We start from the raw sequence: 13,504 nt of genomic DNA, 5'->3' as shown, positions 1-13,504 counted from the left end.
TCTGGTTCGGCCCCAACTGGAGTATTTCGTCCAGTTCTAGTCACCACATTTAGGAAGGATGTGAGTCCTTGAGACGGTGCAGAGGAGATTTACCAGATGCAAGGGATGGGGGATTTTAGTTACAAGGTTAGGTTGGAAAAACTGGGGTTGTTCTCCTTAGAACAAAGGAGATTAAGGGGAGATTTAATAGAAGTATACAAGATTATGACAGGCTTAGATAAGTTGAACAAGGAAAACCTGTTCCCATTAATTAATAATACAATGACTAAGGGACACAGATTGAAGGTTTTGGACAAGAAATGCAGGGGCAATATGAGGAACACCTTTTTTACACAGTGGTTGGAACTCACTACCCATAAGAGTGGTGAATGCGGAGATAATCAGCGACTTGAAGGAAATATACTTGCAGGGCGAGGGAATGGGACTGACTGAGTAGTTTCGTGGAGAGCCAGCATGGACTCGATGGGCCGAATGGCCTCATTCTGTGCCGTAAATGACTATGACTTCCTGCCTTTCTCTTTTGTAATACACTATGTCCCCAGTATTAAAATTCTTTTCTGATGGCCTGATACGATACCGCAAAGCTCTCCTGATTTTTTCTGAAACTTCTGCCCTAATAAATGCTCTTCTGCATGTATGGCATTCAAATTTTCCGCGAAAATTGAACTAATTGTGGTCCCTCTAAAGCCAGGGGATGATCCCACATTACCAAAGGTATTTTCGGATTCCTGCCATAAACTAATTGTTAGGGGCTGTAGCCCCCAACCATTTGAAGCATGTTTTTTGCATGTTCTGCCCATGCCAGAGCAGTCATCAATTTACAATATGGCTGGTTGACAGAATGCTTTGAAAAATTTTAGCCAATCATAGCATGATTTCTCTCTCAAATCCCATTACTAAAAGGACTTTCTGCTATCGTGCACATTGCTACAATATTCATATTATTTGCAAATTCTTCTCCATTGTCAGTTAGGAGTAGTATTAGATCCAAAGAGGAGGCATATAAAATTGCCAGAAAAAACAGCAAGTCTGAGGATTGGGAGCAGTTTAGAATTCAGCAAAGGAGGACAAAGAGGTTGATTAAGTGGGGGAAAATAGAGTGAGAGTAAACTTGCAGGGAACATAAAAACTGACTGTAAAAGCTTCTATAAATATGTGAAGAGAAAAAGATTAGTGAAGACAAATGTAGGTCCCTTACAGTCAGAAACGGGGGAAATTATAATGAGGAACAAAGAAATGGGAGAACAATTAAACACATACTTTGGTTCTGTCTTCACAAAGGAGGACACAAATAACCTCCAAAGGTCTAATGAGAGGGAGGAACTGAAGGAAATCAGTATTAGTTAAAAAAAAAGTGCTAGGGAAATTAATGGGGTTAAAGGCTGACAAATCCCCAGGGCCTGATAATCTACAGTGGTCCTGGAAATAGTGGATGCATTGGTGGTCATCTTCCAAAATTCTATAGACTCTGGAACAGTTCCTACAGATTAGAGGGTGGCAAATGTAACCCCATTATTTCAAAAAAAAGGAGGGAGAGAAAAAAACCCAGGAAACTATAGACCAGTTAGCCTTACATCAGTAGTGGGGAAAATGCTAGATCTATTATAAATGATGATAGTAGAACACCTGGAAAGCATAAACGGGATTGGGCAAAGGCAGCATGGGTTACAAAAGGGAAATTATGCTTAACAAATCTACTGGAGTTTTTTTTAAGGATGTAACTAGTAGAATAGATAAGGAAGAACCAGTGGATGTGGTGTATTGGATTTTCAGAAGGCTTTTGATAAGGTCCCACATAAGAGGTTAGTGTGCAAAATTAAAGCACATGGGATCGGGGGTAATATACTGGCATGGATTGAGAATTGGTTGACGCACAGGAAACAGAGAGTAGGAGTAAACAGGTCTTTTTCCGGGTTGCAGGCAGTGACTAGTGACTACCGCAGGGATCAGTGCTTGGGCCTCAGCTATTCACAATATATATTAATGACTTGGGTGATGGAACTAAATGTAACATTTCCAAGTTTGCAGACGCCACAAAGCTGGGGTGGAATGTGCGCTGTGAGGAGGATGCAAAGCGGCTCCAATGTGATTTGGACAAGTTGGGTGAGTGGGCAAATGTATGGCAGATGCAGTATAATGTGGATAAATGTGAGGTTATCCACTTTGGTTGTAAAAACAGAAAGGCAGATTATCTGAATAGTGATAGATTGGGAAAGGGGGAGGTACAACGAGACCTGGGTGTCCTTGTACACCAGTCGCTGAAAGCAAGCAATCAGGAAGGTGAATGGTATGTCAGTCTTCCTTGCAAGAGGATTTGAGTACAGGAGCAAGGATGTCTTACTGAAGTTATACAGTGTCTTAGTGAGACCACATCTGGAATATTGTGTGCACTTTTGGTCTCCTTATCTGAGGAAGGATGTTCTTGCCATGAGGGAGCGCAAAGAAGATTTACTACGGGGTATGCCATTTAGAACAGAGATGAGGAGAAATTTCTTCACTCAGAGGGTGGTGAACCTGCGGAATTCTCTACCGCAGAAGGCAGTGGAGGCCAAGTCATTAAACATATTCAAGAAGGAGATAAATATGTTTCTTAATGCCAAAGGGATCAAGGGATATGGGGAGAAAGCAGGAACAGGGTACTGAATCAGATGATCAGCCATGATCTTTTTTGAATGGTGGAGCAGGCCCGAAGGGCCGAATGGCCTACTTCTGTTCCTATTTTCTTTGTTTCTATGTTAGAAATCTAGGCAGCGTTCCCAGTACCTTTCCATTATCTTGTCCACTATTAACTATAAATCACCATTAACAGCCTGAATCTAGTCATTATGTCTATAAAGTGAAGAAAAATGTTTTTGTGGTAAGTGGTAAGAGAAAAAATTCTTTCACGCAGCAAGTGGTTTAGGTCTGGAATGCGCTGCTTGAGAACATGGTGGAGGTAGCTTTAATTGAAGCATTCAAAAGGAAGTTGGACAATTATATGAAAAGGAAGAATGTGCAGGGTTATGGGGAGAAGGAAGGGGAATGGAACTGAGGGAGTTGCTCTTTCGGAGAGCCAGTGCGGACATGGGCTGAATGGCCTCCTTCTGTGTTGTGACGATTCTGTGATCGCTACGGTTTCATTAAAGTCCTTTGCTAATGGGAGACTCACTATGGGTCACAATGGCATCCTCCTGTATTTTTTTTATTTAAAAAAGATATATTTTTCACCGATACCCACGATAGGTTTAGTGTAGTCATCATCTATTACCCCTGCATCTTTTAACAGAATCTTCAACCTATGCCAAGGTGGATGTGCAAACTGTCAATGTAGTTTTGAAATAATTTGCCTTTAAACCCCTACCCCCGAATGCCATTAATACCTCTTCACCATTCTGATTAGAGATGTTAGGTCTCACTAAGGGAATACAATAATGTCCCAACTGTGTAAACCGCAAAGATATAGATTTCCCAAAGACAATTGTTACGACCGACCGCTCCAGTCAAAGCCCCCATTCAAATTATACCATTCGGATTGTGGTGGGAGATCCACAGATCGCCTAACATATCTTTTTAAACTTTCCAAATTAAAGAAAGCCAGCCAAATTGTACCATCTATTAACCATTGAATGAGGCTAACCAAACCAGGTGTCTTTAAATCAACAAATTATTTGTTTAATTAAAAACTAAATTCTTAATCACTAAGATTTGAACATTTATAATAGAAAAAAAAAGACTCTTTGCAAATTTACAGTCCAATGTTGCTTGAAGTCCTCACAGCCGTCTGATGGGGAAAAGGTTATTCCACGGTAGAACAGTCCGTAGTCTAATTCCAGCAGTAAGTGATGCTTCCTTCTCAAGCGAATTTCAACAAGTAACAACTTGCAAACACTTTCAGTAGAATCAATCTGACTTGAGTTTGAGGGATAAAAGATTGTCACAGTCTAACTTCCCTTCCTTCAGTTTAAATTGCCAGAGATCTTGGTTTTGACTTGACTTTAAGAATTTTGCGAGATAATAATAAAACAGGCTAAAATTCCCTTCCTTCAGTTTAAATGGTTGAGAGCTCTTTTTCAGGTGCTAAACACCACAGTTGTGTGTCCTGTTACAACAAACAGTCCAACTAAAAAGCCAGTTCAAAATTGAATTGTAACAAGTGTATCGCTTGATGCTCACTCCCAGTGGCTGTATCCATGGCAACGAGAATGCACCCTTTGAATCACAGTTTCCAAATGGCTGTATCCAAGGCAACAAAAATGCTTTTTCTCTAACCCCTGAGGCTTGCTGGCTCTTAAAGCAGTACAAATTCTTTGCCAGCCTGAAAGGCAAACTGCATATTCCCTGGAGAAAAAAAAAACAGGACCATGACACAATTGCCTTATCATGTTCCATATCCAATTTTATCAGAGCCTTTTTCATAGACGGTTTACTTAACAGTAAAAGCTATTGCATTGGATACTACATCCACACTAATAAAACGGTTTCCCGCTGCTATTTTACACAGAATTACCACTTTTTTTTCTCCTCTTTTTTTTATATAAGCGAGTTCAACATGTTGTCATCCCCAAACCTGAAACAGGTAGAACGGTCATATTCTTTGGCTTTACTTCAGTCTTACTTAAAGAATCCACGTAACACCTTCACCAGTCCACTCCACATATGGTGGACGTACACCCACTGTCTGGTACTGCGCAATTCAACAAATCTGCAACTAGGACACTCATTACCAGACTGAAGCTTCTTGTGACTGGTACAATTTCTTCTGATTGATGAGTAGTGTCAACCTCACTTTCTGATCCTTCCACATCATGTGTCATCACAAAAACCCTGTTATTCCTTTTTGGACAATGCAACACATAGTGATACTTTGAGTCACATTGGAAACACCTGTTGACCACCCCTTGGTTATTCCTGGAGTTTATCCTTCTGCCATAATTGCCCAATTCCTGCCATCTGTTATAAGGTCTCTGCCAAAAAGGTCTCTATCCTCATTTGTTTTGTTTGTGATTCTCCTTTTGTGCTGACGTTTGGGCCCCATATTTGAACGGTCTCGAAATGCTGCTAGCATTGTATCCTCCACCTACAGTGTCACTGCTGAAGAGCCCATTTGCACCATAAAAATGGACAGAAAGGAATCTTTTCCCAAAAGATTTTTCAGGCCATCAGATATCCGATCAAACAGTGTATCTTTTTCATTGATTCCAACTCTGGTTAATACCAAGAGCCTATCCATGTTCAATATCCCAGCACAATCCAACAATTTGAAGGCAAGTACTGATCTAGGAATTTTCAAGTAGAATCACTGCAACCTTGCATATAGTCGATTAAACTCCAGAACATATTCTTCTATGGAAGAACCAGCCATTTTTCTAAAGTTATCAAAGTCCGACCATGCCTCATAGGCACTCAACAAGCCACCTTTCATAAATGTTATGAGATTGTCCAAACTTTCCTCATTGTCCAAATGATGAGCCTCTAGCTCTGAGAACACTTTGCCCCTGATCCTGCTTCTGGCAAAAGTGAAAGTGCAAGGGCTGTTCCTGCTTCCTTTTTAGTAAAGACATAACTTGTGTCCATAGATCAACTTCATTCTTCTATTGATCATAAAGTTCAGCTTCTCAAAACAGCAGTGGAAAATCAGATCTCATCACCTTACACTTGGTTTCAATCATCTTTCTTTAAAAAAACTCCAATTACAGTCTTATCAAAAAAAAAACCCAATTCTAATCTCCTGTCTGAAAACAAATCTTAGTCTCGAATCTTCACTTTCAGGCACCCATTCTCTGCTATCAATGTCAGAGAAACTGCCAAGTCTGTTTGTGAAAGCACAGAGAGGAGAAGGCTTTGGTGGAGACTGTTTATCACTTGCTACAGAGGTTACTTCTCCAATCCCAACAATACACCCAACCATTGTTGGCTAGCTCTTTATATATACATCTGAGTAACTAACCAACATGCAACACCTGTTCACCCTATTACCTTCAACCACTAGGTATTTAACATCCATTAACAGAATATATTAGACACTAACAAGGGGCAGCATATAGATGAGAAGCAGGAGTGGGCCAAGGATAAGATCCTTGGGGGATACCAGAAGTTACAATGCAGAAGTGGGAAGAGAAGCCATTCTCTGGTTATGATTAGATAGATAAGAATGAAACCAGGTGAGAGCAGTCCCACCCAGCTGAATGACTGTGGAGAGGTGCTGGAGGAGGATGGTGTGGTCAACCATGTCAAAGCCTGCAGCTAGGTTGAGAAGGACCTTTGTGGTCTAGCCAGATCTGGTGGTAAATGGATAACCCTGTTGTCTACCATATCTGTTCAAGTCTGCATCCCTTGGACCTAAAGGAGCAGAGATGAGGGCTCTACTAGGGGGAACAGCCAAGGTGAGAGAGAGTAATAGTTTTAATGGGGACCAGGGCATCGAAGGTGAAGATGAGGGTGTGGATGAGCAGATCGTTGCAATTGAAATGTGATGTTGAAAGGAAGGCCAAAGGCTAGACAGTTGAGATTTTGAAAGTGCTGTTGTAAGTAAATGGGAAGATAGTTTTTTTTCTCCAGGGATGAACGCAGAAGAAAGTGGGGTTTGAAGGGGGAAGTGGAATGTGGGTGAAAGAGCCTCCACTCTTCCCCTCCTCCTCTCCCTCTCCCTGCCCTCCCCTTCCCACCATTCCCCACCCCCTCCTTTCATCCTAAGCTGAGAGATGATGGGCTGGATTTTGTTCTCCCCCACGTGTCGGGTTCTGTGGGCCACCAGGCACCCCGACGCCAGGAGGACCCAGCACAATATTACCTGCGGCAACGAGGCTTCGTGGTGACCTCCCCCTCCCCGCTCAGCGAAGGGACCCCAAGTTGAATATTTAAATAAATTAAAATGAATGAATTAATGACACTCGCGTCGCTGCCTCTTGTCCGCTGCGACCTTCGGCCCGGTGGCTGGCACCTTCGGATCCCCATCTGGGGAAATGAGGCGCCACACTGGTGGGGAGGGGAAGAGGTAGGTTTTATCAGTGCGGAAGTGGGGAAACGGGGTCAAAGCAACGTCATGGGTATAGGGGATGGTGGGAAGGGTTGGAGTTTAAAGTTTGTGCAGTTTGAGGGGGGGGAGATCAGATGGACAAGGTATGTGTTTTGGGGGAGGAAGGGCAAATAATTAATTTGTTATTGTGGGGGGGTGGGAAAGGGGCAGAAGAAACATCTTTATTTTTCTTTACTCTACCTTTAAATATTTAAACATCCTGGTAGGGCTGTCAGCCCTTTAAAAATGGCGTCAGCGCCTGCGCACAGGCAGCTGATGCCACTGCCAGGGATAGACAGCATGCCCCCTCCACGTGATTGGTGGGGGGCGGGTAGCCTGCCGCAGCTATTTAAATGAGCCGCCGAACGGAAAATTGTGGTAGCTCTGTGATGTCTCCACGGCCAATTAAATTCAGCTCGATGTATCTGAGTTAGATTTAATGAGATGTAAATTTCCTACCCTACCCCTGAAAGCAAAATGAACATGAAAAAGGTTGAAGGCAATTTGATAGAGGTGTTTAAAATCATGAGGGGACTGGATAAAGCAGATAGGGAGAAACTGTTCCCATTGGAGGAAGGGTCAAGAACCAGAGGACACAGACTTAAGGTGATTGGCAAAAGAACCAATGGCGACTTGAAGAAAAATATTTTTACACAGTGAGTGGTTAGGATCTGGAATGCACCGCCTGAGAGTGTGGTGGAGGCAGACTGAATCATAGCTTTCAAAAGGAAATTGCATAATTATCTGAAGAGAAAAGATTTGTGAAGCTATGGGAAAAAGGTGGGGAGAAGGACTTGCTGAGTAACTTAGAGAGCTGGCATTGGATACAATGGGCCATATGGCCTCCTCCTGTGCTGTTACCAATCTATGATTCTATGAAGTTCTTGGATTGTAATAAAACTCACCAGCTTCACTCATGTCCTTGAGGGAAGGGAATCTGCCACTCTTAACCAGTCAGGCCTATATGTGACTCCAGTCCCACTTCACCGTGTTTGATTCCTTACCGCCTAGCAAGCTGTTCATATGTTAGGAATGAGGAATAAATTCTGACCTTGCCAGTAACATCCACATCCTGAGAATAAATAAAATAAACTATGACTTGTGTGCAAAATATGCGGCATGCCTGTGATGAACAACAATCCTTTCTGCTGCAAGTAAGATTATTAGATACTGCCTCCAACTGACAGACAAATACACGTGAGTATATTGATTACAGACTACTTGATATTCCTCCAGTATTTTTAGGTGTTCCAAAAATAATGTTTCTCAAAATGTTATTTTACTGACATCATACATTGGCAAGGAAAGACTGTCCTGCATTTGTGGAATGTCAGCATGTTTTACTAGCCCCAGATTGTATAGCACCTACTGAAGAGGATTTCCTCTAAGCTGGGTGTCAAATTGCATTTATATCACATTTAGCCGCCTTTTCTTCTTCTTTGGCCTCCTTGGCTCGAGAGACAATGGGTAATCGCCTGGAAGTGGTCAGTGGTTTGTGAAACAGCGCCTGGAGTGGCTATAAAGGCCAATTCTAGAGTGACAGATTCTTCCACAGGTGCTGCAGATAAAATTGGTTGTCGGGGCTGTTACACAGTTGGCTCTCCCCTTGCACTTTTGTCTTTTTTCCTGCCAACTGCTAAGTCTCTTCGACTCGCCACTCTTTAGCCTCGCCTTTATGGCTGCCTGCCAGCTCTGTCGATCGCTGGCAACTGACTCCCACGACTTGTGGTCAATGTCATAGGACTTCATGTCACGTTTGCAGACGTCTTTAAAGCGGAGACATGGACGGCCGGTGGGTCTGATACCAGTGACGAGCTCGCTGCACAATGCATCCATGGGGATCCTGCCATTTTCCATGCGGCTCACATGGTCAAACCATCTCAAGCGCCGCTGACTCAGTAGGGCATATAAGCTGGGGATGTTGGCCGCCTCGAGGACTTCTGCATTGAAGATACGGTCCTGCCACCTGATGCCAAGGATTCTCCGGAGACAGCGAAGATGGAATGAATTGAGACATCGCTCTTGGCTGACGTACGTTGTACATTTAGCATAGACCTCAAAACTCTGGAATTCCATCCCTAAACCTCTCCACCTCTCTGTACTCCCTTAAGACACTCCTTAAAACCCACCTCCTTGACAAAGCTAATAGGTGGTTTGATGTCAAATTTTGTCTTGACAATGCTCACAACATCACAGAATTGTTACCAGGATGTTGCCTGGTCTGGAGGGCATTAGCTATGAGGAGAGGTTGGTGCAGACATGATGGACCCAATGGTCCGATTGTTTTCACTGGAACGACGGAGGTGGAGGGGTGACATGATAGAGGTTTACAAAGTTATGAGCGGCATGGACAGAGTGGATAGTCAGAAGCTTTTTCCCAGGGTGGAAGAGTCAGTTACTAGGGGACATAGGTTTAAGGTGAGAGGGGCAAAGTTTAGAGGGGATGTGCGAGGCAAGTTCTTTACACAGAGGGTGGTGAGTGCCTGGAACTTGTTGCCGGGGGAGGTGGTGGAAGCAGGTACGATAGCGACGTTTAAGAGGCATCTTGACAAATACATGAATAGGAAGGGAATAGAGGGATATGGGCCCCCGGACGTGCAGAAGGTTTTCGTTTAGGCAGGCATCAAGATCGGCGCAGGCTTGGAGGGCCGAATGGCCTGTTCCTGTGCTGTACTGTTCTTTGTTCTTTGTTACAGCACAGAAGGAGGCCATTGGGTCCATCGTGTCTGCACCAGGTCTCTGAATGAGCAATTTACTTCGTGCCATTGCCCTGCTTCTCACCGTAATCCTGGATTTTTCTTCCTTTTCAGGTAACTATCTAATTTCCTTTATAAAGCCTCAATTGAATCTGCCTCCACCACACTCTCAGACAGTGTATTCCGGATCCTAAACACTCACTGAACCTGCCTCCACCACACTCTCAGACAGTGCATTCCGGATCCTAAACACTCACTGAACCTGCCTCCACCACACTCTCAGACAGTGCATTCCAGATCGTAAATACTCACTGAACCTGCCTCCACCACACTCTCAGGCAGTGCATTCCAGATCCTAAACACTCACTGAACCTGCCTCCACCACACTCTCAGACAGTGCATTCCAGATCCTAAACACTCACTGAACCTGCCTCCACCACACTCTCAGACAGTGCATTCCAGATCCTAAACACACACTGAACCTGCCTCCACCACACTCCCAGACAGTGCATTTCAGATCCTAAACACTCACTGAATCTCCCTCCACCACACTCTCAGGCAGTGCATTCCAGATCCTAAACACTCACTGAATCTCCCTCCACCACACTCTCAGGCAGTGCATTCCAGATCCTAAACACTCACTGAATCTCCCTCCACCACACTCTCAGGCAGTGCATTCCAGATCCTAAACACTCACTGAATCTCCCTCCACCACACTCTCAGGCAGTGCATTCCAGATCCTAAACACTCACTGAATCTCCCTCCACCACACTCTCAGGCAGTGCATTCCAGATCCTAAACACTCACTGAATCTCCCTCCACCACACTCTCAGGCAGTGCATTCCAGATCCTAAACACTCACTGAACCTGCCTCCACCACACTCTCAGACAGTGCATTCCAGATCCTAAACACTCACTGAATCTCCCTCCACCACACTCTCAGACAGTGCATTCCAGATCCTAAACATTCACTGAACCTGTCTCCACCACACTCTCAGACAGTGCATTCCAGATCCTAAACATTCACTGAACCTGCCTCCACCACACTCTCAGACAGTGCATTCCAGATCCTAAACACTCACTGAACCTGCCTCCACCACACTGTCAGACAGTATATTCCAGATCCTAACCACTCACTGCGTGAAAAGGTTTTTTTCTCATGTCACCATTATTTATTTTGCCAATAACCTTAAATCTGTATCCTCTGGTTCTTGATCTTATCTACTCTGTCCGGCTCCCTCATGATTTTGAATACCTCTATCAGATCTCCTCTCAGCCTTCTCTTCAAGGAAAACAGTCCCAACTTCTCCAATCTATCCATGTAACTGAAGTTCCTCATCCCTGGGAGCTTTCTCATGAATCTTTTCTGCACCCTCTCTAATGCCTTCACATCTTTCCTAAAGTGTGGTGCCCAGAACTGGACTCAATACTCCAGTTGAGGCCGAACTGGTGTTTTATACAAGTTTAACATAACCTACTTTCTCTTGTACTCTATGCCCCTATTAATGAAGCTGCTGTGAAGCTCTTGGGATGTTTTCTACATTAAAGACACTATATAAATGCAAGTTGTTTATCTCACTGGTGTAGTGTTAGGAATGACTAAAGATATTATCCTTAAAACCTCCAGGCAGAGGAGGATTCCTGCTTCTGATTGCTCAGATAAAAGCAAAATACAGCAGATGCTGAAAATCTGAAATAAAAACAAGAAATGCTGGAAATACTCAGCAGGTCTGGCAGCATCTGTGGAGAATCTGATTCTGGTTCTGATGAAGGGTCACTGACCTGAAACGTTAACTCTGCTTCTCTCTCCACAGATGCTGTCAGACCTGCTGAGTATTTCCAGAATTTCTTGTTTTTATTTCTGATTACTCAGAACCTGGTGCAAAGAGGATTGGTCTCCATTGTGGTGTACTTCATGATAAAATAGCATCATTCTCAGCATCTTGGCTCGCAGGTGAAGAATGGGTAAGTGTTTTAATGAAGAATGTTGATGAGGGGAGTGCAGTTGACGTGCACATGGACTTTCAGAAGCTGTTTGACAAAGTGGCACATCATAGACTTTTTGGCAAAGTTAAAACCCATGGGATTAAAGGGACAGCGGCAGCGTAAATATAAATTTGACTAACGGACAGAAAGCAGAGAACTATACAGTGTACCCAGGGGTCAGTGTTAGGACCACTGCTCTTTTTGATATATATTAATGACCTGGACTTGGGTATACAGGGCATCATTTTAAAGTTTGCCGATGATATGAAACTCTGAAATGTAGTAAACAATGAAGAGAATGGTAACAGTAAAGGAGGAGGTAATTGAGAAATCAGAAAGGATAAAAATAGAAAAAGAGGAGCTACTAAAAATGTTGGCAGCTCTCAAAGTATAAAAGACATCTGATCATTTACAGACCCATGAACAAGGACACCCAGGTCCCTTTGGACATCAACAGATCCAGATGGGATGCATCCCAGGTTCCTGAGGAAAGTGAGGGTGAAATTTCTGGTGGCTCTGGCCACAATCATCCCAACCTATCCGAGGAGGGTTGGAAGTGTTAATGTCCAAAGGGACCTGGGTGTCCTTGTTCATGGGTCTCTAAAAGATTGTTTGCAGATGCTGCAAGAAATTAGGAAGGCAAATGGTTTGTTGGTCTTCATAAGGGGTTTTGAGTACAGGAGTAAAGTCTCGCTGCAATTGTATAGCACAAAGGAGGTTCAGCAGACTAATCCCTGGGGTGGCAGGATTGTCTTATGAGGAGAGATTGCAGAAACTGGGCCTGTATTCTCTAGAATTTATAAGAATGAGAGGTGATCACATTGAAACTTACAAAATTCTTACAGGGCATGTCAGGGTGGATGCGGATAGGATGTTTCCTCTGGCTGGTGAGTCTAGAACCAGAGGACACAGTCTCACAGTAAGGGGCAGGCCATTGAAGACTGAGATGGAGAAGAATTTCTTCACTCAGAGGGTGGTGAATCTTTGGAATTCTCTACCCCAGAGGGCTGTTCAAGACAGAAATTGATACATCTCTGGATACTAACGACATCAAGGGACATGGGGATAGTGGAGGTAGATGGGGATAAAGGTAGATGATCAGCCATGATCTGTTTGAATGGCGGAGCAGGCCTGAATGGCCTACTCCTGCTCCTATTTCCTATGTTTCTATGTCCTTATGGATATGGGAGTGATGCCAGAGAACTGGAGGATAGTAAATGTTACACCCCTGCTCAAAAAAGGAAAGAAGGATAAACCTGGCAACTATAGACCTGTCAGCCTAACATCAGTGGTGGGGAAACCTTTAGAGACAATAGTCTGGGACAAAATTAATTGGCACTTGGATGAATGTCTGCTAATAAATGATGACCAAGATTTGTTAATGGCAATAAAAACAGAAAGTGCTGGAAATAGCAGGTCTGGCAGCATCTGTGGAAGGAGAAACAGATGCTGCCAAACCTGCTGAGTATTTTCAGCAGTTTCTGTTTTTATTTCAGATTTCCAGCATCCTCAGTATTTTGCTATTATTTGTTAATGGAAAATTCTGTCTGGTTAACTTTATTGAGTTTGTCAATAAAGAGCGGAACGTGTTGATGAGGGGAGTGCAGTTGAATTTGTGTATATGGACTTGTAAAAGGCATTTGATAAAGTGCCACATAATAGGCTTGTTTGCAAAATTAAAGCCCATGGGATTAAAGGGGCAGTAGGGAGTAATGGACAATGGTTGTTTTTCCAGACTGGAGAGAAGTGTGCAGTACTATCTCCTGGGGTCACTGTTGGGAACACTGCACTTTTTGATATGTATTAATAACTGGACTTGGGTTTGCAT

Source organism: Heterodontus francisci, chromosome 16 (assembly GCF_036365525.1).
Source record: "Heterodontus francisci isolate sHetFra1 chromosome 16, sHetFra1.hap1, whole genome shotgun sequence".
Taxonomy (NCBI): Eukaryota; Metazoa; Chordata; class Chondrichthyes; order Heterodontiformes; family Heterodontidae; genus Heterodontus; species Heterodontus francisci.
The sequence above is the reverse complement of the archived record's forward strand: the minus strand, read 5'-3'. Positions refer to the sequence as shown.